At 39.6% G+C, this 25,951-nt stretch overlaps 1 protein-coding gene across 1 annotated transcript in view; it reads right to left on the reverse strand.

Annotated features, from left to right (window-relative positions):
• Window positions 1-25,951, reverse strand: part of LOC131313865 (F-box/kelch-repeat protein At3g06240-like) — a 62,872-nt gene that overhangs the window by 23,073 nt on the left and 13,848 nt on the right. The gene's annotated exons all lie outside the window — the stretch shown is intronic.

The following is a 25,951-nucleotide window of genomic DNA, read 5'->3' on the forward strand; positions in this document are numbered from 1 at the left end:
GGCAATTTTGTGAATTTAATGATTGTTGGCTGAAATTTACAGGGAATAATAATGTGGAAAAAATTTGTAGAATATTATGGAATGATAAATTGGTATGAAATATTTTCCGATTACTGTTTAGTTGCCAACAGCCACAAATGATGATTTGTATATACTTTTGCCTACTAAATAATTTGTACAATATTTTGGAATGATAAATTGGTATGAAAATATCTCCCGACTAAACTTTGGTCGCCAAATAGGCTACAAATAACTAGATTCGAAAAGACATTTGCCGACTAAACAATTAGTCGGTGATAAATAAACACATTTCCCGACTAAACAATTAGTCGGCCATTAGAAAAATTATATCTCCCGACTAAACTTTGGTCGCCAAATAGGCTGCAAATAACTTGATTCGAAAGACATTTGCCGACTAAACAATTAGTCGGTGATAATTAAAACACATTTCCCGACTAAACAATTAGTCGGCCAATAGAAAAATTATATCTCCCGACTAAACTTTGGTCGCCAAATAGGCTGCCAAAAACTTGATTCGAAAGACATTTGCCGACTAAACAATTAGTCGGTAATAATTAAAACACATTTCCCGACTAAGTATTTAGTCGCCGAATAGATCAAAAGTTACCGACTAAACTATTAGTCGGCAAATATCTCCATTCTCCGACTAAAGAATTAGTCTCCAAATAGTATAATCTTTACCGACTAAATACAAATACCGACTAAGTAGTTGGTCGGGATGTGTTAGTCGGTAAAAGGTATATACTTTAGCCGACTAAACATTTTTTAGTCGGCAACGACCTTTGCCGACTCTCTTCCACCGACTGATGTGCCGACCAAAATTTTTAGTCGGGAATGACTTATGCCGACTAAAATGGCTACAATTGCCGACTAAATGTTTAGTCGGGAATGGTGTTTTTTCTTGTAGTGTTAGGAGGAATCTAGGGGGAATTTTATGAAAAATTCTTTTTGAGAAGAGAAGAGAAGAGAACAAGGCATTAGGTTTTCGAGCGCGCCCTAGCAACTTGTGTATGATCAAGCATTAATCAAATTTCAACTTATATAAGTAGCAAGAAAGAATATGTTAATTTGCAACCTCCAAAAACCTTTTTAAGTATAGAAGCTCGCGCAACACACGATATATACAATACTTAATCAACAAAAGAAGTGATCGATTCATTTCTATTTTGGAAAGTGGAAACATACTTGATCACACTTTGAACTTTCACCTGAAGAAGCTTCATATTGTCTCCGGAATCCGTCCTCCATGATTAGGAGAGCGGATGGTCTCCTGATACGCCCTCTATAATGTAAATAATAGGGCTTATCTCTCTTATTTTTGTCACACACAAGTGCATAACTTGCTTGATTTAAACGATATTGCACGAAAGGTGTGTTTTTGGCGTTTTCAGGTGAATCGCGTGAATAAGGCGTGTTTTGACGCTATGGATCAACTCTAAGGGTATCCGTACACCCGAGGCCATGTGGCACTCCATCATCGAATCCCAAGAATCACTACGCCAAAAATTGCCTTTGCCGGCGGTTTTTTTACCGGCGGTAATAAAACCGTCGGAAAAGAGTCTTATTACCGGCGGTAATGACAAACCGCCGCAAAAGGTAATTATAAACGCCCTTTATTAACGGCATTAGTAAAACCGCCGGTAAAAGTAACTATTAACGGCCGTAAGCAAAAACTGCCGGTAATAATACATTATAATATAAATATTATTATTTTTCTAATAAAACACATAATTTTATGTAGCTCAGTGGGTAAGTGCTCGGGTATTAATCAACGGGTCGCAGGTTCGAATCTCGGCAATGTCAATTTTTTTTCCGAAACTATTACCGGCGGTACAAAAACCGCCGTTAATAGTCCGAAACCATTACCGGCGGTAATTTACCGCCGTTTTTGTATTCCCGACAATTGTTTTGCCGACGAAACTTTTACCGGCGGTAATTTATTTTTACCGGCGGTAATGTACTTTTACCGGCGGTTTTGAGACTATTACCGGCAGTTTTTTAATGCCGCTAATGGAAAAAAATGGCGTAGTGAATGATGAAAAGTAACTTCGGAGGGTGTGCGGGACAACGGAAGCCCTAAGGGCATGGAAAGGCTAAAGAAACAAAGGTGAAAGAAATCTGTCCAGCCGCTACCCGTAGTCCTAAAATGGTACTACCCGTAGCCAGTAATCAGAAGCTGTGTCAAAATTGCAAAACAAGACTACTACCGGTAGCCCAAAAATGGTCCTACCCGTAGCACCTGGAAGTTTCTGCAGATTTTATGCCCGACTTTTGGACATTTCAGGGGTAGTTTAGACTTTAGTATCCCGAATGTTTGGGACTATAAATAGTTTTTAATCTCATTTTGAGAGGATATCTTTCATTTTCAGCCCTAGGAACTTCTCTCTCTACCTCCCTCTCCTCTCAAACTCTTCATCTCTCTTCAAAGGAGATTGAAGAGTTGGGTTTTGAGGAATTTCGTCTTCATTAATCTTGTAGGTACGGTTGAGATCTTTCATAATCTTAAGTTTATTTTCGTTTTTATCCATGAATCGTATTTATCTTTTTATGCTTGTTCTTCATTCTTGTTCTATGGTTGAGTAGTGATAAAGGCTTGGTCATGGGGTGATTTCTATCTCGTGACTTGGGTAGTTTAATGGCTTCTTTCATTTCTTGTACTTAATATGGTTTGTGAATGGATTAAGTTCATTTTTACGTAACAAAACCTAGGGTTGTTAACCTCTTTGATTATGTGTAGGTAAGGACTTAATCTCTTGCCACATATAATGCTTGGAGCTATGTCATTCTAAGTGTTTGCCAAAATGTCTCAAAGAACTTGTTGAACTCTAATCTTTGGTCTAAACTTAGGGTTGTTAACTTCTTTGATGCCGTGTCGACAAGTCTCCTTGGCACACGGCATGCTTGGAACTCTGTCACTCTAGGTGTTTGATAAAATGCCTAAATGAGTTCCTTTCCATCTCCAAACCTTGTTGTATGAGTTAAACTTGATTTTCATTGTTAAATCTTCCGAGTGAGATCAAATGACAATGACTCTCACTTGAGTTATCGAAGAGAAGCATTGAACGACCTAAGTTATGGGCGGAATAAACCCCTAGACCTTGCCGCTTTTAATTTCTAGTCAAACTTCATTTTCAATCAAGTTAGGAGGTAGAGAGAATTTCAATCACTCAAAAGTTGGCCATCTCAAAGCCGAACCTAAAGGTTGGTGGTCCTAACGCTAAAAACCCTTTGTAAATCAAACTTCCGGCCTAGCTCCATTGGCTCCCTGTGGATTCGACCTCGGACTTCTGAGTTTATTATGCTGCAACCGACCTAACCCTACACTTGGGGCACTTCTTATTGCAACACACATTAAGGTCGCAAGCATCTCCATGTAGTGGTCCCCAACTAGAGATGTAGTTGGAATGCCAGGAACCACCACTTCCCTTCGTGTGCCTTGCATTGGATTGCAAAGAATTAGTTTCTCCCTTTCATATTCATCTTCTACCCTTCCACTGATACTTGTAAATCTCTCTCTCCTCAACACAAGTTCCTCTTGCGCTGACAAACACAACACAGACACTATAGACCTCCCAGGATTAGCGATCGAAAAAAAAATCCATCCACGACTCTTTCACACCATAATCCATCATCATCCAAACATCAATTCGGTCACTCTTCGACCAGACAAGCAAACAGAGACAACCCTCAAGAACCACCATGTCATGACCCCTAAACTCGGTATCATCATACGAGGCAGGCAACTCCACTTCCCTGAAAATCTCATCCGCCAAATCGAAAGCAACAACAACTTCAGAATAATCCAAATCACCAGTCCTCCCACATAGCAAATGGAGATGCTCGTTAAAGCAAACCCCACGACCACGTCCCACAGGATCATAAGGGAAATCTTGAATCGTCCTCCAAGCATTATATTTCAGTGAATAGACAGCCACAATCGTAACATTGGCATCATTAGCGTTTCGCCGTTGCTTAAAAACGGGCATCACAACCTTGTAATCAACCGGGTACGAGACATAACCCAACCCAGGTGGATAAAAGACATCCACCGAAGAGTATTGTCTGTATTGAGGAAAAGGGGAAGGCAGTTCCTTCCATTCACTAGTGGATGGATTAAATAAGAAGTTGACAAAACCTTCATCGGAAACTAGAACCAGGCCATTACAAGAGCTCACTAACCTGGAGTCGACGCTCATGAGGTTGAAGGGCGGATGATCAAGCATTTCAGGGGTCGGGTTCGCGTTGGAGAAATCTACAGAGTAGAGATCGAAAGAACTGGTAAAGAGAATGGCTTTACGTGGTGGGTGGCTTTGGTTCGATTGAGGCGGGTTTGAGCGAAATGGGGGGAAGAAATTAGGGTTTTCAATGAGGGAAAAACGCATTTGAATCGGGAGAGAGATTTGAAGGGTAGTCGAGAGAGTATGACGGTGATGATTTCCTGGGGAAGGGCTCCGCCGTCGGACAAGGTCGCCGAAAGTGAGGTTTTTGGGTGGTTGTGTAAAGCTCTATGGCAGAAGAGGAGGGAAGGATATGTGGCTAGTGAGATTTTTGGGTAATGGAGACTTTTTGTTTTTGTTTTTTTGTTTTTTGTTTTTTTTTTTTGTGTTTGATCATGCAAGTGCAGTTGCAAAGAAGTGGAGTTTGCTAGTGTAATCATTTTTTCCGTAGACCCAACGGATCGTGAAATTAATGATCGTGCTAGTGCATTCGGAGTCGTTTGATGCACATTAGGGTTGTAAACGGGTCAAAAATTTGAGTTTGAATTTGGCTCGAACCTTAACGAGCCGAGTTTAGTCATTTACTGAAAGAGCTTTTTTAATCGAGCTGAGTTTTTGTCAAACGAATCGAGTTGACTCGTTTACTAAATGAGCCAAAAATTGAAGCTCGAGCTCGACTCGTTTACTTAACGAGACAAGCTGAGCCAAGCGTTAGCGAGCTGACTGAGCTCACAAATTGCTCACGTGGACTCAAGTGCAATCCGAAGGAAATTGTGTCCGGAATTGTGTTTAACGATTGTGTTGATAGCATTGCCGTTTTTTTTTTTGTTACTTGCCAAGTAGTGCTCCAAGACTCTACTACCCCACACATCTACATGGGAAATATTTTAGTCACGGGCGCAATGTAAATACGGAGTATGTGGTTGTGGAGAGCTATGAGATACCAGTGCCAAAGAGTATTGGATAATTTTTCTTTATGAGATTCAAAGGGATCATGTCCGACAACAATTAAATAATAACACCTTCTTCCTTGCTGGGAAAAAAAAAACAAATGGGAGATTTTCATTTAAAATAAAATCAAATTGGAGACTCGCCTTACATCCATTAGCACCAACAATTTGGAAACTCCTTCTGACTTTACCGAAAACTAGGAAAGATAAATAACAAAATTCATTGTCGAACTACCATCATCGATTACCCCTCAATTCACATGCGTTTACAAGCAATGGCGATCTTTGATCTCTAAAATATCCGTCACAAAAATCGGCTCATTGACAGTTCTTGTCCTATCCGACTCAAGAGCATATTCTTTTTCTCCTCACTCCATTGACCAACACCAACAAGAAGTACTTCAAGTGAAAAGCGTTTATATTCCTTGGAACATGAATGCATCCGTTAATACATACAAGATTGGATTCTTGAGATCTTGTAACAGGTTGTTGCTTATGCATGCCTATGAGGATTTGTTCTTGTGGAATCCAATTACTAGATTCTTCAAGAAAGTACTAGCATTTGACCAATTGCGTGATAGGGACTACCGAGCTCGTTCTGGACTTTGCTATGACTCCACCATTGACAAGTACAAGGCCATTCTTGTGCTTGCTCATCAGACTCCAGGTCACGGAGGTAAATTTGCTATGGTTGGTAGTCATAGGAGGAAAAGTTGGATAGGGATTCACTTCCTGTATAGAGTACGTATACTGATTTTAGGGCTCATAGTAAATGAAAATCTTCACTGGTTTGCCTCGAAGAACGATTCAGGTAATTATTTACTTTCACCCCCCAAAATTATTTACTTTGATGCACAAAGGGATAAATTTGAGGAGGTACTGATGCTAGATCTTAGAGGTGAGGACGGGGATATCATTTGTGGATTGAAAGTTTTGGATGGATGCCTTGTATGTTTCGGTGGGGCCGTTCACGCAGTCAGGGACGGATTCAGAAATATCGTTTAGTAGGGGCATCTTGTTAATCATAGTGGCGAAAATTTATTTATTTTAGTTAACCACAATAAGATCGTTACATAATTAAGGTATGCAATACAAACTACAAAAATATATAACACATATTTTCACTTAAATTATGTAAAAATAAGCACAAAATCTCTGACAAAATTTGAGAGTATGGTTTACATGAATACCGACAAGTTTTAGAATGATCGATATAGTTTTATTAATGATATTATTTTAAAATATTGCTCTAAGACAGTTAAAAGTAAGTACAATTAAAAAAGAATCGATCAAAGTAGACAAATAGTTCAAAAATCAACAAGTATAAAATTAACCATATGATGAAATTGAAACATAAAACTAGTTTTATATGTATATTTTCAAGATATATGCACTTGTTTATGTGTAGTAGAGCACTTAATTTCATAATTATACAAAAATATAACAAAATTATTTTAATTTTGAACGGGAGCACGTGCCCCCACGTGCCCCCCTTTCCCTCCGTCCCTGCACGCAGTAGTGAAAACTATTTGGAGCTATTAGTAACTAAAGAATCTGGTGTGCAAAAATCTTGGTCCTTCTCATGAGTTGGTGCCATTAGGATACACATAGAATGGTGAAATCCTGACCCGGGTTTGGGAACGTGGTTGGCATAAAAGGGCATTCAATCCCTATTCCTATAGGAGAATTTCAATTCAATGGGACCCTTATTTTTATGTAACTGCGCATGATCAGGAAAGTTTGATTACGGAAGAAGAGCTGAAAGGGGAAGCGACATATGTGGTGGTATATAATTATCACTCGCGGAAAATGAAAAGGGCAAGGATGGTTACTGGACCAAGGAGTACATGAAATCTTGAAGGGGAACGATATGCACGGAGAGCCAAATTTGAAAGAATTGGAATCGATTCGGAATAAGGAGAGTGAATAATTGTTGGGTAGGTGAGAAGCTAGTGATGTTAACCTCATTTTCTATTCTTTAATCTTCACCGTAATTTTCAATGTTTTAGACAGCAAAAATGAGTTGCTCCCTTTCCTTTTATTTGAAGTCATGCTTATTTGATGATTAATAACTTTTCTTTTCAGTTAAATGAGTGGAGAGAAACTTATTCACAGCTCCGCCGTGAACAAGTTTCTTACGGCATATTGCGACCTGTTAGAACTTTGGTTCACAAATATCATTTTATAACAAGAATCATTGGACCACATGAACGCAGAAACACAAATAAGAAAAACATGAGAGTACGGAAATAGTGAAAGTAGGAAAGATGTTGCCTGTGAAATTGAGAGTCGTGTAGTCACTGTCTTAAGGCTAATATTCCTCCCCTCGTGAAGGTTCCACCGGAGTGTACTAGCCCCAAGATTAAACCCAAGCGCTCACAAGCATTCCTCATCCGATGTTCACGACCACCGAGAGGTTTGAACGAGTCACGAACCGAGTTGCCCAATCAACATAGAAAATATAGAAAATAGAATGTGAACTTTCACACAAACATATTTGTATCTCTCTTTTTGTACATCTCTAAGAACATGAGTTTTTGTCTTTTCTATTTTTTCTCTCAATTCCCTTATATGAGATACACATATATATATAGGAGTAATAACCATTAATATAGAGATAATGATAGAGCATAAATACTCTTTATTTTGTAACCGATATTTCAATACTACATTAATATTATAACGGTAAAACACTAAAGGTGAGGAGTTAACACTAATATTTATTTTATTAAAAATATTCCAACAATCCCCCACTTTTAATAAAATAAATATTTTATAGTTTGACTTTTAAAATCACATGACTTTGAAAATACATACTAAACACAAAATTGGGCAACTATATACTGTGCAATAGGTGAAGGTGTCTTCCGGACTTGAACCTCACTTAGTGTTAATAGTTTACCTCTGAAGGATCATAGTGAACTATGTCTTGAACTAAACCCTTTGAGTCAGAGTTCAACATATCACACACACAGTACCGGTATTGGACTTTTGTTCGCGGGTTAGTGCTATTAATGGCCATGCACTCGATCTTGATTCTCATGGGAATTTCTATAGGCTAGCCCAAGCCTCATAGTCGCGGCCTCACGACAACTCCCACTTAGGTGAATCCTCCAAGGGTACAGTGACGGAATGTACCTTGCGAGAGAATCCTCGCCTTGGATTCATTAAGAGTTAAAACTCATCCTCAACCTCTCACTTCTTTAGCACTGTGCCTTAGGAATGAGCAGGAGAACAACTCTATATGGTGTCTCATACTTTTTTTTTAGTGCTGATATCAAGTCACGCAATATGGATTGTTTTTACCCATTGAATCTCCTTCATGGGATCTCCAGTCACAGAGATTGGGTTACCTCCCTAGGTGACTTCCTATAGGCTTTGCTCATTCCCCTCGACAATTTTTAGGATCTAGCCTCGTGCTAGTCCAGAGGCAACAACTCCTCTTGGGAGTTCAATAAATGCCTCAATTTTTATTTTACTTTGCATGCATGCTTTGGCTTCTCAAGCCTTTATTCTCCTTATAATGGTGCAAATTTCAAACTTCGTCTTGTTGGCTTACAAAACGCACCTGTATAAATTTCAAACACAACTCGCCAACACAAAAATTAGTATTATGAATTTCTCAGTAAGAAATATCCAACCAATATTCACAAAAATTAGAAACCCCACATGCATTATCTATTTTCCTTAAAAGGAATAAAGCAAGGGCAAGTTGATATGAGCAATCAAACTGGTTGCTAATCTTATAAACAAAATTCACAGTCTATCAAAATTAATATGCCCCCACAAAACACTAGCAAAATACTTATAATTTTAATACCCACGTAGCATGCATATTAAAGAGAGTATTGTGCACCTTTAAAGAATTTGGCCAATACACCTCCAATAAAACTCTCATAGGAGTTGAATCCTATGCAACTGGAAATTTCTTATTTCACAAATGAAATTGGATTAACTAACCACTTATTTTATTACAAAAATATGCATCATCAACAAAAGAATTTTGACGCACGTTACTCAGAGTACTCCTCCATAGATGGTGAGTAAAACTCAACTTAATCGAAAGAGATATGACTCTTGTTGATGTTATAAATCTTGAAAATGCATGTTCCCAAATCATTACATAAATATTGTCCAAGGAAAACCTTTTTTAAAGCCTCAAAACTAAAACATTTGAAACCTTTTAAGTGATAAAAAACCCTTGATCAATTCTCCACCTAGGACATTGAAAACATTTTCAAAGATAAAAATCCCTTTATTCCCTTTATTTCTTCCCTTTTTTATTATTTTTTTTAAACGTCCAAACATTGTTGAGAGCTTTATAAAATTACACAAATTCACCAAGAATATAGAACCCACTTTTATTTATAAATAACCCTCACATTCCCATCCATAGGTATATAACTAGCTTTTGTTAAAGGGAAACCTTGATCATATACAATAGTTTTAAGAATCAATAAATTCATATAATAAGTTTTGAAACTTACACAAAATAATTAAGTTTGACCATCCCCCACAAGTTTCAAAACTTCAATCAATCAATGAGACTCATACTAGTAATATGATAGAAAATACACTGCCTTATTAAAAAGTAATTCAAACATATGCTCACAAACGGTCACAAAATAATACGAGCATTTATAACCATGGTTTAAAATCTCATTAATGAGGTAGCAACCAAAATCAATCATCTATTAACAAAGCTTGACCCTGATAGCCATGGTTGTAACTTATTTTGCCTTTCTACAAAACAATATTTGAAAACTAGTCACCTATTCCAAAACAAAAACCTTTTGAAAAATCAAGTTTACAAATATCTACCCAAACAAAACACATTACTCATGGCAACAAAAGGGTCATGAAATATGATAATAGACTTGATAACGAAAAATTGAGCATGACATTTATTTTTTTTTCTCGTAAAGAGACCATCTATGGACATAAATTTTTTTTTTTCAACGAATTGGGAAACCAAGTCCGGCACAAGACTTGGAAAAATAACCGCATGCATGTGCTTTTTACAATGTGGATTTCAAACAACCATACACAAAGCAATAGTTTTAACCCATTGATGGTGATCGAACACAAAAACCTCGGCCATACTTCTACAAGTAACCACCATAATAATTTCCCCCCACTGGGTTCTAACCGATCAAAACCGTGAAGACTATTGTTAGAAACTGGGCACTAAAGTGATAAAATCCCAAAGAATGCCACATAAGTATTCACAACCCATATGCAAAATAGTTATGCTAACCTTTAACCGTGCAATTTACGTGATCTTTTAGAATAAAACCTTTTGTCTTCCTTTGAAGGAAAACCGAATGAAGGGTTTTTTTTTTTTTTTTTTTCCATGCAAGAAAAACCAATCACATAAATACAATCACGTAGCATTAATCATGCATTTTATGATCATCAATCTTATGTTTGTAACCGTCACAATATGCAATATTTATGCGCCAATTATCGCCTGCATTCATTTATAACATATAGAAGAGATCTTGTCAGTTACTCTTTTTTACGTTGATATTGAGGGAGTCAAAAATTTATTAACAAAACCACCACTTAGACATTTCATGTGAAACGTTTTCTTCTCGATGGTCAAACTGTTTGCATATTTTGGAACAAACTTGATTGCATGATACACATCCAAGTGGAGCAATTTCCAATGAGAGCCAAACAGCTCAAGCATTAGAACCAGAGGAATTCATAACCTCTATATCATAACTTCTCTTCCCCAAATGGCTAAGACACCTAATGATATACTCCGAGTATATTATATAATCAATTAACCACAATTTATTATATTTATGAAGAATAAAAATTGCACTATGTAGCACATCTACCCATTATGCTGTAATAATGTCCGAAGACACATTTATCCCGTTCCAAGGAAAACTTCACTATAAACGGAACTAAATTCTATCATGCCGATCAAAACCGCACACCAATCAAAATTGTACAGTAGTCTAATTGTAACAAATTGCAAATTACTGAATATGAGCATCTAGTGGCAATATGAGTGTAACCAACCAAGAAACTAGTTATTGCATATATATTGAGATAAATTAATAAACAGTTTAATTAGTCACAACCCTCAAAAAATAGAAAGCAAGTGCTTCCCAACAACTGATATTCTCTTTAACCATTACCCGCACAGTTAGGTATCTAATTGTGCAATACCCATTCTTTTCCTTATCCATCAAAATAGATTTTCCTTACAACGGGAGAAAAGGAATTTATTAATCATTGGTGGGATAACAACAATTAAAAGGGAACACAAGCATGAAATGGCATTACTACGGAGAACCAAGCATCCTTTCTGTTTGAGAGAATAAGAGTATACGCCAACATCTCAAGTAATGAAAGTAACTTAACCGAGATCTCAAGTAATGAGAGTAACTTAACTTGAATCGCTAGTAATGAAAGTAACTTAACCAAGATCGATAAACAAGCAATCGTGAAATTTAACTCAGTAGCGGTTACAAAATACATACTCTACTTCATGAGTTTAAAAAGAAACTCTATCATCAAAAATCTAAATGTTAAATTTCATAGTGATGTTATGCTGCGAAACAGCTAGAAGAAATGGACCATATTGCCTCTGTCTAAATGGAAAAATTCCAAGCAATAAAAGCGTCGAACTCTATATTTGATTAGAAGACAAATCTTGTATGGTCCTTCTGAGATGCATTCCTTAATGGACTTATCGTAAACTGAAAGGCTTCTCAAACTTATTTTACTTAAACTGCTTCTGGTCAATAGATTTTTCCATAGGAACACCTTTTATTTTTTTTAAGAAAACTAAAAAAGGAATTGGTTAACAACTCTATCCTGTTCGAAAGTAGAATATAACAAAGGCAATACTAAGTAGACATGTGCACTGAAAATATTTCTCCCCAAATCATATCTATCAGAAATCATTTTTACCACACATATGTATGCATAACTACATGTGAACTAGAACTCGAGGAATTTGCCTTGCATGCATATTCTAAAGGGATTGCATTTAAGTTACACATATTCATGATCATGACAATTTGCTACACATGCGAGGAATTCATATTAGCAGAAACCATGTATCACTGCATGACTACAAGACCATGTATCTCCAAAAGTTAAAGAAAGCAAGACAGGATGAATTAGAAACACGTACAACTTCATTTCGCCAATTTGTTGCGGGATATATATTAGCCTTAACTTGTTAGAACTTTGGTTCACAAATATCATTTTATAACAAGAATCATTGGACCACATGAACGCAGAAACACAAATAAGAAAAACATGAGAGTACGGAAATAGTGAAAGTAGGAAAGATGTTGCCTGTGAAATTGAGAGTCGTGTAGTCACTGTCTTAAGGCTAATATTCCTCCCCTCGTGAAGGTTCCACCGGAGTGTACTAGCCCCAAGATTAAACCCAAGCGCTCACAAGCATTCCTCATCCGATGTTCACGACCACCGAGAGGTTTGAACGAGTCACGAACCGAGTTGCCCAATCAACATAGAAAATATAGAAAATAGAATGTGAACTTTCACACAAACATATTTGTATCTCTCTTTTTGTACATCTCTAAGAACATGAGTTTTTGTCTTTTCTATTTTTTCTCTCAATTCCCTTATATGAGATACACATATATATATAGGAGTAATAACCATTAATATAGAGATAATGATAGAGCATAAATACTCTTTATTTTGTAACCGATATTTCAATACTACATTAATATTATAACGGTAAAACACTAAAGGTGAGGAGTTAACACTAATATTTATTTTATTAAAAATATTCCAACACGACCTTCCAAAAGTGTTCTGCACGGTCCGGATTTTAATGAAACTTTTTCGGAGATTCAACTTTTTCCCGGAAAAGTTTTATTACCATCGATCTGGACCGTCCAAAATACTTTTGGACGGCCGCAATTAGCGCCATAAACAACTAGCCGTGAAAAAGATTTTCTCAAATAAATTAAAATCCTAGTTTCTTTCCTCCTCGCGCAATGCTCGATCGACAGCTTTTTCATACCATAAAAGAAATTCAGACTCTTCCAAATTAAGCATACAACTTTCTTCTGAAATTGAAATCCCAAATTCATCTTACATATCTCCATGTCAAGAACATGAAAAAGACTCTCCCCCTTAGTCAAAGACAAAGAGCATAATCTGGCAACAACTGTATGGAAGCTCTTATAACATGAATCTACAATTCATCATCAACAAAAGAAGGCATATAGTCATTTACAGTTCACATAACACTTTAAGAAACTACTTGTTCATTACCTCCCAATCCCTCCTTCGTGATTAGGAGAGACAAGGCTCTCAACATAGGTGACCTTAAATCTAAATTGATTCAGAATGCCATGAATTACCATGTCCCTCAGTGTTTCTCTTTTTGGATTGTACACAACCAATTTCTCTCCGTGCAATTTATCAGGTTTGACTTTCAACAAGAATTCATCTTTCGCTAACGAACACCACATTTCGAATGCAGACACATCAGGCACCTCAATTCTTAATGTGGTCCAAGATTCTCTTACCCCGTACTCCATCATCCATACCTCAAGTTGGTCACATCCATGGTTGTTCCACTTACCTACCTCAATTGCCACGTAAGGATGTGAAAAGTACTTGCGTTCATGGAACATGGAACAAAGCAGGAAGCTGCACTTCCCTGAAAATTTCATTTGCCAAATCGAAAGCAACAATCACATAGGAACCAGTCCCACGACAAACGCAATGGAGACACCCATTAAGAACCCCACGGCTAGGCGACACAAGCGTATAAGGGAAATCTTGAATTCTCCTCCAAGAATCAGTTTTCAGTGAATAGACGGCTACAAATCATCTCTTCAAGATCAATTTCAGATTTAGAATTAGAATAAATATGATAGTAACAGATAATCAGAAGCTTGTAATCATAGTTTTAAATATCGGCCGATACGTACCGTATCGGCCGATACGTACCGGAATTTTCGGCTTCCGATACGGATATTGGCCGATATATCGGTGAGATTGAAATTCACAGGCGTATCGGCCGGTTCCCGATACGTATCGGTCCGTAACCGATATTTGGACCGATACGGCCGATACGGCCGATACGTATCGGTGCTGAAAAAAAAAAAGAAAAGCAAAAAACAAAAAACTCCTTCCACACAGCTTTTTTCACAGCTTTTTTCACAGCTTTTTTGCAAAAATTTTGGATCTTGTCTTGGAAAATAAGTAAATGTGATAATTAAGCCAATGTTTGGGGTAAAAGTATATTTTTCAAGTTTTATACATGTTGCTGATGATTTTTAAAAATTCACGACCGCGACACCCGATTCCCGCGACGTATCACCGATATGTCCCGATACCGATATACCGCGACCGATACCGCGACGGCGACCGATACCGCGATTTAAAACTATGCTTGTAATCATCCGTAGAGGAGTCATAACCAACGCCATAAAAATGCACGATCAAGCTACGTACTAACCCGATGTCTTTCAAAAAGGGAAAGCCTACTACCAACTTGATCGAGGAATAAAGGGAGTGTGGGAAGTTTCTTACATTCTCTAGTGGATGGATTCGACAAGGAGTTGGAACTAGTTCGATGGGAAACTAGAAGCAAACCATCGCAAGAGCTCCATACCGTGAACCGCTCGTCGGCGGCGGAGTTTCATTCCGCCGTAGGAAAATCAAGCTTTGTAGCGGTCGTATTTACATCGGTGAAATCGACGGAGAAGAGATTGTAAGATCTTGAAATGATAATGGCTTTCTAGTCGAGACATTTAGGGTTTCGGGTGTTGGTTTGGCTGAGGTGTTTGGCGAAATGGGCGTTGGAGATTAGGGTTTTCCACGAGGGAGAAACACTCGAAAAAGGGACTTGACAGGTAGTTGAGAGAGTATGTCGATGATAATTTCTTGGGGAAGGGTTTCGTCGTAGGACATGGCCGCGGCCTTCGGATCCAGTTGAAACAATTGTATGGTTGGTTGCGGAGGGGGGCGGTTAATGGTGATGCTTCAGAGGTGGAGATATGTTTACAAGCTTTTTAATGGTGGGTTAGAAATTAATGGTCAACTCCATGCTAGCCCCGTGCAACGCGATGCTGTGCAAATCAAATTCAAAAGTTAAATTAATTAGTTGAAAACATCAACTCAACAATTGTTCGGAGGGGGGCGGTTAGTGGTGATGCTTTGGAGGTGGAGATATGTTTACAAGCTTTTTAATGGTGGGTTAGAAATTAATGGTCAACTCCATGCTAGCCCCGGTGCAAACGCGATGTTTGTGCAAATCAAATTCAAAAATTAAATTAATTAGTTGAAAACGTCAATTCAACAATTGTTCGGAGGGGGGCGGTTAGTGGTGATGCTTCGGAGGTGGAGATATGTTTACAAGCTTTTTAATGGTGGGTTAGAAATTAATGGTCAACTCCATGCTAGCCCCGGTGCAAACGCGATGTTTGTGCAAATCAAATTCAAAAGTTAAATTAATTAGTTGGAAACATCAATTCAACAATTGTTCCGAGGGAGGCGGTTAGTGGTGATGCTTCGGAGGTGGAGATATGTTTACAAGCTTTTTATTAGTAATACTATAGTGACTTATCCGTTTTTGCTCCCGTCGTTTATTGTGCTTGAGTGTACGTTGATAACCGACCTTATCTAGTTTTTGTGTGTGTGTGTGTATGTGTATGTATGTATGTATATATATATATATATATATATATATATATATATATATATATATATATATATTGTAAATCTTTTTTAGATTAATCTTTCTTCTTGTCGTCGAGAGGAGAAGCTGAAAAACATAAATATACGGACTGAAATTTTAAAAAGTTTAGATAAGATGGCACTAAGCATAAATGTTTCAAACATATATATTTCATTTTTGGTGAACTTTTTTTTCGTTTAAGCGCTGAATTATTAATGCAAAAAAATTAGATAAATGATTTTCGCTCTCCCTTTATTTTATATTATGGCACTCCTTTTTTGGAGTAGTAAAAAAAATGCATACAAAAATTTCACTTAAAGATTAGAAAAGTAGTGCTATAATCAAAAAATGATATGTGAAAATCAATTTCTAATAATTAATGCAAAATAAGACAAAAATATAGCAAGGACGAACAAAAATACCGAAAAAGTACATAATTGAGGCGGGCGAAGTAGACCATACTTCCAATGAACGAGTGAAAAGCAGACAGGATGGTGTGCCAATTGTAGAAGGAGTCCTTAAATCTATAATTATTAGAGTGCATCTGGCTCTTTATATTTTGGATCAATTTACACCTTAAAAAATTATTTTATTATTTAAGCTATTCATTTTTAAAATCTCTACTATATCAGACTCTCTATATTAAAACTATTCTATTAAAAATATTATTTTTTTATTACAAAAAATGCACCAAACAATCTCATTCCAAGCAACTGTTCACTTGTTATTTATTATTTTTATATAAGTATATAATCAGTCTAAAAATTAATTACTTCAATTTTTAATCCGTTTGAACCAGTGCAAAGATCTTATTTTTTGTTCACTCAGGAAAAAAATAGAATGTATGGTTTTGTCCGTGTGAGGTCCTGAATGGAATTCACTCAGAAATACTGTAATAAAGAGACGAATTTTGTATGGAAAAAAGAAGAAGAAGAAGAATGTATAGAATGTATGGAAACAAAAAAAAAAGAATGTATTACATTGGAATTCACTCAGAAATACTGTAACAAAGAGATGAGTTTTGTCCGTGTGAGGTCTTGAATATTCGTTTGCGAGTTTATGCCTCTTTTGTGGTTGCTTTACCCCTCCTTGGGGGTGGCTTACCTTTCTCGATCTATGGTTTTTCGTATCAACGAAAGCACCTCTAAACTTTGACATTCTTTTTTTTTTTTTTTCCCACTTCATTTTTTGTTCTCTCGGAAGATTTAGAATCATTCGTGACAATTAATATTGCCAGTATTTAAGTGCAATAATACAATACAGATGACGTATGAAAGAATATATCTAAGATGAGAGGGTATATCGTATCATTCCAGATTTCTCAAGAGAGAATTCTATGAACTATGATAAAAGAAACACCACTCTAATTTACGTCTCAAACAAGTCAAATTATTTGATTTGATCCCTACGGTTTAGTTTATTCGCCAAAAGCCTAATGGGATTAGCTAGTAGTTGGTTTGAGCTTATAGTGATTATAGAATTACTAGGGTTTGTTTATATTCTTAGTGTAGCTCGTAGCAGGGTTTGGGTTATAATGATTGTGAGATTGTTTCAAGTTTGATGTAATCCTCATACTTGTAAACTTCTCATACTAGTCAAGTATCTTGATTTTGATCCAGAAGCTACGCCACATGGCTCAAAATGCCTTTTCTTTTTTGGGTAAGTAATGGCTCAAAATGTTTAAGCTCAGCTCAGTTTGGATGACATGAATCTTGAGAGAGAAATGAGAATGTGACATTATACTTCCATGATTCCGACGTTTGGAACGAACATGAATAGGAATGTGATTCCACACTCTCAGAATTCTCATATTTGGAAGAGACAGGAATATAATTGTGATTCCTGACGATACATCCGATCAGGAATCGCATTACCAGGTTGAGTAAGAATCTGATCCCTCCCTTACCCCATGAGAATCTTAGATTCCTAGCTTAATCAATAAAAAAAGGAAATATTGACTTTGATAAAATTTCAAAATAATTGATTCATGCATAAGATTATTGAATTAATCCAAACACTAGAATGAAATTACTCCAGGTATTGTATTCCTTGGAATTATATTTCTAGTAATCGTATTCCTATTCTCACTCAATAAAATTTGATTCCTAGCTAGTAATCACATTGTTATTTCTACTGAAGACTTTGATCATCCAGACTGAGCCTTAAGGTACTAATAGTATATTGTACAAAGTTTGTTATATGTCCAAGATCACCCTTGTAGACTTTCGCCGTGGGATGCTGTATCAAATTTGTCATGACTAATGATAGGCGCGTAAATGTTCACATTAGCGCCTCCTAATTTATCTTTGTTACGTCTCATTTATGTTATTATTTAAAGTTTAATGCTTAATTTGTGTATTGTAGGTATTTGGAGGATTTAGTGCAAGAAGTGCGAAATTAAAATATTATATGGTGATTGAAGGTGGTCCGTTTGAAGGTCAATACAGAGTCAAGAATTTTGCTATGAACTTAAGTAGTCCATGGGCATGACTACATAGGATAATAATGGCTTTTGGATCAATTGGGAATTAGGTCGGTCAGTGAAGTGTGGCCCCGACTTGGAATTAGAATTAAAAAAGGAGAGAAGGGTTGTTGGCTTAATATATATATATATATACACACATGCCCACATATGAAAGGAGAAGATTTGGGGGCTGCCGAAATCAAAGAACAAGGCGGCGGAAAAGAATGAAGAAAGGGACTGCCGAGTGCCATTTTCTTTGGTTAGGATTTTATTTCGGCAGCAGCTTTAGCTTTTGGAAAAAATCGGCAGCAGCAGCTTTTGAAAAAAAAGGGCGGCTGTCAGCGGAAAAAAATATAAAAGGGAGGAGGGAGGCGACTACGGATCTTGATTCCGACGCACGCATAACAGAGGGAGCAGAACGGTGGCTGCCGAGGCTTTCGTTTGTCTTTCGAGTTCTCTTTTCTTTCTTTCATGTTTTGAAGCTTTGTTCAATTACTCACATTCCGGTAACTAGTTTCAATTTCTGTTTTTAATATAAGTTTTTCGTTGGTTCTTGTTTAACTTAGATTTTCTGTTTATTTTTCATCTCGCACAATAGCAGCATGTTTCAAATTTAGGGTTTCTTTTGTTTATTGCATAATGATTAGTGAGTAGTTATATAGGTAGGGTCGCGAGGTGATTAGCACGCCGTGATCAGTTCGGGTACTGCTCTTTTTATCAAACAATGTAAAAATGATTTAAGATTGGAAAAATACTTCCCGCGGACGAATCTGGGCATTGTCGGAGCCCTTGTGAACGGGGGAATGGGGGTCCAAAACCCATTCTCCGCTGCGCATGGGTATACGGCGACCCTAAGGTTTCGCATCTTGCGGGGTATCTTTTCAATCCAAAATTGAACGTTTTTAAGAATACCAAATTGAGCAGGTTGATCTGGACTGGTTACGAGTGCTATGAACCCTACGACTGTACCTCTTTTTAATTATTTGAAAAGAAAAAAGTTATTTTTCTTAAGTTTTAGTTAATCTCAAACAAAACAATAAGGGGTGGCTACCTAAGAGCTAATTTTAATTCTACAACCCGAATTTTTAGTCAGCACACATCACCGTCTCTGTGGATTCGACTCCGGACTTACCGGATATTACGCTGCGTCGATCTCCGCCCTACGCTTGGGGCAACCCATTAATTTAGGACTAGGAAATCGGTCAAGCATTTTTGGCGCCGTTGCCGGGGACGGTAACGTGTGTTAAAGAATTCGGGTAGTTAGTTTTATTTTTTATTTTTATTTTTTCTTTTTAATTTTGTTTGAGCCATCATAGGTAGAGGTGCGCAATCCTCCATTGTAGGAACGCAATCACCACTAAAGCCTAAGTACTACCGAGACAATACCAGGCGTCTCGTAGCCATTGAGAGAGAGCCGAAAGTAATCGTGGAGGGAGAGTCTTTTAGTGGTGATTCTTTTGATGTCGGTGCTCTTTTTGTTGATTTAATAATTGAGCCACCAATAGCAGAGCCACCGATGTCGATGCGTGCACACATGCATCCTGAGAGGACCACTCCTCTCAGTCCAATAGTTTTACCAACCGAGACGGTGGAAGCACGTAATGCTTTCACCATTAAACCTGGTACACATAATGCCCTTCCCTTGTTTCATGGGAAGGAGAATGAGGATCCGTATGAGCACGTCCGTCATTTCGAGGGCTTGGTGCGCACCCTGGCCACCACTACTCAGTGGGAGAATGCTTGCCTTAAGCTTTTCCCAGCCTCGCTCAGGGACAATGCAGATAAGTGGCTGCGGATGCAGAAGCCACAATCTCTCACGACGTGGGCTGCTGTCCGAGATTTATTCTACAAGAAATATTTCTCGGAAAGTAAATCGAAGTACCTGACTCGCCAAATCCAATCGTATAAGCAGAAAGAGGGCGAGTCGTTTTTAAGGTGCTGGGAGCGGTTCAAGGACTTGTTGTTGTCCTTACCACATCATGGTTTCATGAAACACCAGTTGGTGTCATTTTTCTATTTGGGCTTGAATGTTGCTACGGTCCAACAAATGGAGTACCTCTGTAAAGAGGAGGATTTTCTAGATAAGTCCCCGGACGATGCGTGGGACTTTCTCGAAGAGTTGGCCGAGAAGCACCGAAGTTGGGAACCTTCCGACCTCGGTGATAGGGCCATGGCTGCACAGGGACCCAGTGGGTCTGGCATTTTTCCTTCTAGTGTGCGAGAGCACAATGTCCAGTCTCAGCTGGACAAGATGGCTAAACAATTAGAGGACTTGAAGCTTAAGCAAGTCCATCAGGCGAATGAGGTGAAAGTCGAAGAGGTGTGTGCGTTATGTGAGTGTCCGGGGCATCTTGTCACTGCTTGCCCCGCATTTCCCATTGTCAAAGACGCATACCATAGTAACCAGGCTGAGGTGAACGCACTTAACCAGCGTTGGGATCCTTATTCAAATACCTACAATCCAGGGTGGGCCCAAAACCCACTTTTGAGTTGAAGGGATCAAAAAGCCCCGGTGCAACCCCAAGCACCACCTCAGCCACAAGTTCAGCAATTCCAGCCTCCTCAAGGCCAAATGACCCAATTTCGTTACCCACCTCAGCAGCAGCAGGGGTTCGGTCCTTCATCTTTTGGACCACCCCCAGGCATAAACCATCCCCCGCGGGATAAACAGACTGATGAGATGATGAAGGCTCTCATGCAGTCTCAGTTAAGCTTCACTGAACAAACCAAACAGGCAATTGGTGACATTAGGACCCAATTGACCCAGTTGACGGCGGCAGTTGGACAAATCCAACAGGAGAAGGGAAAGTTTCCTTCTCAACCTTTAGTCAATGCCGCTGGTACCCATTATGTGGGCGATTCTTCTGGCCCAAGTAATCCGAATCTCAGTCTGGAAGATGCTAAAGCGATCACCACTCTCAGAAGTGGGAAGGTGATTGACAAAGATTTGCCCCCAAAGCAGAAATCGGTGCCACCCTCGGTGCCGGTAGCTATTCCAGCAATCATTCCAAACTTGGGAAGTGTTCTTGAAGTAGAGAAAGAGGCGGAATCTCCTGAAGTGGTGGTGCCTGCAACTGCGGCCCCCACGACTCCAACACCACCCGTCGCTCCATATCCAAATCGCTTGGTGGCGAAGCCTAAGGTCAATGTGAACTTTCAAATGCTTGAATTATTCAAGAAAGTTCAGTTTCCTATTTCTTTGATGGAAGCCATTGACGCAATTCCTCAGTTTGCTAAAGTCTTGAAGGATCTGTGCACGTCGAAGCGGAGAACCAAGAGTCAGGACAAAGTGCTTCTGACGGAGCAAGTGAGCTCCATTCTCCAAACTGAGATCCCCACCAAGTGTAAGGACCCTGGTTGTCCCACCATCCCTATAGCGATTGTAGGCCAAAAGTTCGATAAGGCTTTACTAGATTTAGGAGCGAGTGTCAACCTGCTCCCCTATTCAGTATACTTGAAACTTGGCTTAAGCGATTTGAAAGCCACTCCAGTCACGCTACAGTTGGCTGACCGGAGTGTGAGAATTCCAAAGGGGGTGGTGGAGGATGTTCTAATTCAAGTGGGCGAGTTTCTTTTTCCAGTCGACTTCATTGTCCTGGATACATGCCCAATACCAGAGGTCTTTGAAAAGACTCCTATCATCCTAGGCCGTCCATTTTTAGCCACCTCCAGTGCTGTCATGAATTGCAAAACTGGACAAGTCCAATTGTCGTTTGGGGACTTGAAAATGGAGGTGAATGTTTTCAACGTGGATAGCCGGGTTGAGGATGATGAGGAGATATATGAGGTGAGTTTGATCGACACGCTGGTACAAGAGCATGTCGATAGTGTGTTATACAAGGATCCTCTGGAGATAACCTTAACCGCCGAGGAGGCGTCATTTTTAGATTCTCCAGAGGTAGGAAGTTTAATGGAGATGCTTGCAGTGGAGGATGTGTGTGGCGCCGCTTGGAACCCAGTTCTTGAGCCGCTGGGAGCCCCATTTCCTACAGCTTTCCCATCGTCTGTCCAGCCACCTAAACCAGAGCTAAAGCCTCTGCCGGACACACTTAAGTATGCCTTCCTTAAAGGCGATGATACTTTTCCGGTTGTGATCTCTTCATCCCTTGAGGAAGATCAAGAGGCTAAGTTGCTTACCATGTTGAGAAAGCACGTGGGTGCGATAGGCTGGACAATAGCAGATTTGCAGGGTATTAGTCCAACGGTGTGTACACACCGCATTTTTCTAGATGAGGATGTGAAGCCTACTAGGCAACCTCAGCGTCGTCTGAACCCCAATATGAAGGAGGTGGTTCGGGCTGAGGTGCTGAAGCTTTTAGATGCGGGTATTATTTACCCGATAGCCCATAGTGAGTGGGTGAGCCCAGTGCAGGTGGTGCCTAAGAAAGCAGGAGTGACCGTCGTGAGAAACGGCGAGGGCGAACTAGTGCCGACCCGTGTTCAAACCGGGTGGCGAGTTTGTATCGATTACCGGAAGCTCAATGCGAGCACCCGGAAAGACCATTTCCCTCTCCCATTCATTGATCAAATTTTGGAGAGGGTGGCTGGCCGGGCATTCTATTGCTTCCTGGATGGGTACTCTGGCTACAATCAGATTGAGATAGCCATGGAGGATCAGGAGAAGACCACCTTCACGTGCCCTTATGGTACGTTTGCCTACCGTCGCATGCCCTTTGGCTTGTGCAATGCTCCCGGAACCTTTTCAAGGTGCATGATGGGAATTTTTAGCGACATGGTAGAGAAGATCGTGGAGGTGTTTATGGATGACTTTTCAGTTTTCGGGGACTCGTTTGACGAATGCCTCGAGAACTTAGGAAAGGTCTTGCAACGGTGCGAGGAAAAGCAACTTGTGCTTAATTGGGAGAAGTGCCACTTCATGGTGACCCAAGGGATTGTGTTAGGACACATTGTCTCATCCAAGGGTATTGAGGTGGATAAGGCGAAGATTGATTTGATCGCAAATCTTCCCACTCCAAAGTCTGTAAAAGACATTCGATCTTTCCTCGGTCACGCCGGTTTCTATAGGCGTTTCATTAAGGGATTCAGTGCTATCTCCCGGCCGTTGTGCCATTTACTGTCAAAAGACACGCCCTTTGTATGGTCCGAGGCGTGTAAGGAGGCTTTTCAGACATTGAAGCGGAGTCTCACTACTCCGCCGATTGTTCAGCCTCCAGATTGGAGTTTGCCATTTGAGTTGATGTGTGACGCCTCCGACTATGCAATCGGAGCGGTTTTAGGGCAGAGGCGAGGGAAAGAGCCATGCGTCGTTTATTACGCGAGCAAGACGCTAAATGAGGCACAGATGAACTACACCACTACCGAGAAGGAATTGCTCGCGGTGGTGTTTGCCTTAGACAAGTTTCGGTCCTACTTGGTGGGTTCGCAGATTGTGGTGTATACCGATCATGCGGCCTTGAAGTATTTGATGACCAAGCAGGATGCGAAGGCTCGCCTTATCCGGTGGATTCTTTTGCTGCAAGAATTCCACCTTGTGATTAAGGATAAGAAAGGGGTTGAGAATGTAGTAGCCGACCACCTGTCTCGTCTGGAGTTTGAGGACCCCACCTCTCATCTCCCCATTGTGGATTCTTTCCCTGACGAGCAGTTGTTCGCTGCTAATGTGTGCCCATGGTTTGCAGATATCGCCAATTATTTGGTGACTGGGCAAATTCCACCCCATTGGTCCACAGCTGAGAAGCAGCGATTTTTGAGAGAGGTCAGGCAATATATTTATGATGATCCATATGTGTTCAAGTATTGCGCGGACCAGATAGTGCGCCGGTGTGTCCCCGAAACTGATAAAAGGGGAATTTTAGAGTTTTGTCACACCGAGGCGTGCGGAGGTCATTTCTCCGCAAAGAAGACCGCCGCCAAGGTCAGTGAGTGTGGTTTCTTTTGGCCGAGTCTTTTTAAGGATGCATACGTCTTTTGTAAGTCGTGTGACCGGTGTCAGAAATTAGGCAAGGTTGGCCCGCGGAATATGATGCCCCTACAAAACATTTTTGTGATAGAGGTCTTCGATTGTTGGGGTATTGATTTCATGGGCCCGTTTCCGGTGTCATACGGTTATGAGTACATCCTCCTGGCGGTGGATTACGTTTCCAAGTGGGTTGAGGCAATTCCCACTAAGACCAGCGATTCTAAGGTCGTGCTAGAGTTCTTGCGAACTAACATTTTGTCAAGGTTTGGCATGCCACGTGCCATTATCTCTGATCAGGGTACGCACTTTTGCAATAGGTCTTTTGGGGCGTTAATGAACAAGTATGGCATCTCTCACAAGGTGTCTACTGCCTATCACCCTCAAACCAACGGTCAAGCTGAGCTAGCAAATCGCGAGATTAAGGGGATTCTAGAGAAGACCGTGAACCCGAATAGGAAGGATTGGTCACTTCGGTTGACTGATACCTTGTGGGCCTACCGCACTGCTTACAAGACCGTGTTAGGTGCTTCACCCTACCGGCTTGTTTATGGTAAGGCCTGCCACTTGCCCGTTGAGATGGAGCATAAAGCCTATTGGGCCATTAAAACGCTAAATGCGCGTTTACCTGAGGCGGGTGCCCATAGGAAGCTCCAGTTGTGTGAGCTCGAGGAAATTAGGAATGATGCGTATGAAAGTGCGAGTATTTATAAGGCTAAGGTTAAAGCATATCATGATAGAAATATTCAGCGCAAAACCTTTAGTGTTGGTCAGAAAGTGTTACTGTATAACTCGCGCCTTCATTTATTTCCTGGTAAGTTGAGGTCCCGGTGGGACGGTCCCTACATTGTGCATAAGGTTTATCCGAATGGGTCGGTAGATGTTTGTGACCCTAAGAATGGTAATATTTTCAAGGTTAATGGACAGCGTCTAAAACCATTTTTGGAATATGTAGAAGTAGGTGAACCAGATGAATTGTTGGTCGATCCTGTTTATTCGGATGACCATGTTGTGTAGCCGTTGGGCTACGTTCTGATGGGTAGCTTTCGCGTACCACTGTCTTCACTAAGAAGTGGACCCGGCTCCTAGCGATAGGGGTACCCATCATTGACTTGGGTTTTGGGAATAATCTTTGTACACTCGTTCTTTTATTTCTTGTTAAAAAAAAAAAAAAAAAAAAAAAAAAAAAAAAACAAAAGGAAATTGGAAAAAGAAAAAAAAAATTAGAATAATGGTTTGGTATAACCACCTAGTCGAAGCTATGTATGTAGTACTTAGGAGGTTGGGTCTGACGGCAGACGCGTAGTTAGCAGCGAGAATTCTGTCTGAACCATCTGACTTCAATGTCCAAACTCTGTGGAGATTGCTTCACAAACGGAGTGGTGGGTAAGGAATCTGGCAGCCCCAGAGGGAGTGACAGCCTATTAGATGATGGTACCACTTCTCAAGATATCGTTGAATCCTATGCATCCTGTCCTTCCAACAAATAGGGAAACACAGTCTTTAGCCTGGGAGAAAAGTAGTACTCATGTCTTTCGCGTGAAGAAAGTGGATGAGTTTTTTGTCTTTTATTTTATTTCTCGCATTGTTTATTTTTTATTTTTAGTTATTTTTCTTGCTGTCTTGGAGGCTCACATTTTGCAGGTTGTTCGATCTAAGTTGGGGGGTCTCCCTCTTTCTATAATTTTC

Source organism: Rhododendron vialii, chromosome 2a, assembly GCF_030253575.1.
Source record: "Rhododendron vialii isolate Sample 1 chromosome 2a, ASM3025357v1".
Taxonomy (NCBI): domain Eukaryota; kingdom Viridiplantae; phylum Streptophyta; class Magnoliopsida; order Ericales; family Ericaceae; genus Rhododendron; species Rhododendron vialii.